Genomic DNA, 1736 nt, shown 5'->3' on the forward strand with positions numbered 1-1736 from the left:
TATATATATATATCATATTATCTGATTAATCGATTAATTTTACCAAATAATTATAGCTCAACCAATTAACTTTTTTGGTCATAAACCTTACCTTCGATTGAATTTTCACAATTTGTCTAGCTTTCCAACATTCTGGAAATTAAAATTTGTAGGATCCAGCGTAATTTATTTTTCTTCTAGTTTGGTGAGATAGTGAAAAAAATTATATTTTACATAAAATATGAAAATATCCTTCAATTTTTTTTTCTACTTTTGATTTTAAATACTAGTAATATACTAAGTCTATTTTGATATAAAAAAACATAGTTGAAGATTTAATTGAACTATAATAAAAAATATTCAACAAAAGTTATAATATAAAATTATTAGAACTATTTCTAATTACAAATAAAACAAAAGTTTTTCTCTCTTTTCTTTATTTCAGCTTATTATCAACCTTTGAAATACAACATAATATTTCTCTTTACACTTTCTATCTGACCAAACAAAATATTGAGAAATGAAAATATTTATTTCTCTTTTTCTTTCTTTCTTATGTTATACTAAATATTACAAAAATCAACTTCATTTCTTATTCTCTCCCACTCGCTCATCTCTCATATTATTTTCTTTACAAAATTGCACAAACTTTTTTTGCAACTCTCACATGACAGGTGTTATATATTATTAGATGACATTCTTACCTTAAAAAGTAAGAATTTAATCTAATAATTCTCAATCTAATTTTTTTACACTATTATATTATCATTTTATTAAAACTATTGGCTAACATAAAAAACAATAACGAAATATTAGTTTCAATAAGTGAGAGGAACTATGTAAATCAAACAAAATTATATTATACTATAAATCATATCTTCAAACAAAAATCACATGAACTAATGTGTAATTCACGGATAATGTATAATTATTATATTATTATGAATATTGTATCCCCAAGCGAAGGGATTATCGCTCAAGTAATAATTTAAAGAAAAAGGCTTAAATAATATAATATTTATATAATAAATATTTATTATAGTCAAATGTTTGTAATTTATTATGAAATAGTAATAAAATATATGATATATATCTTAAAATAATAATAAAAATTATAATATATAAATATTTAATTAAAAACTACATTTATAAATTTGCGCGTACTTACAAGAGGAGTACCATAAATTTCGTTTCCACCCAAAAGTTTTTATTATTGTTACCATTGTGGGTATTTCCACGGATAGCCACAAGTCAGATTTTTTTTTTGCCATCCCTAGACAAATTCCGACAAGATTAATCTATTACCTATTCAACATGCAAAAATATATATAAATTTTACTATTATTCATAACCTTTATAAATTATATTTGAAACAGCAACATCCGGGAATCTTGGCAAAATCTTTTATATAAATGATTAAACAAAAACATATTTATATTCATATTAATTACATTTTAGTAAAATTGCTTATTTACATCTATACAAACCAAATAATTGATATATATATATATATATATATATATATANGATGAGGATGAAGATAGGATTAGGACGAGAATGAGGATGAGGATAGGATATGGATGAGGACGAGGATAAGGATAGGATGAGGAGGAGGCTGAGGATGAAGAAGAGGATGAGGATAGGATTAGGAGGAGGATGAGAGTAGGATGAGGATAGGATGAGGACGAAGATGATGAAGGGATGAGGATGAGGATGAGGATAGGATGAGGACGAGGATGAGGATGAGGATGAAGATA

Source organism: Lupinus angustifolius, chromosome LG12 (genome assembly GCF_001865875.1).
Source record: "Lupinus angustifolius cultivar Tanjil chromosome LG12, LupAngTanjil_v1.0, whole genome shotgun sequence".
NCBI classification, from domain to species: Eukaryota; Viridiplantae; Streptophyta; class Magnoliopsida; order Fabales; family Fabaceae; genus Lupinus; species Lupinus angustifolius.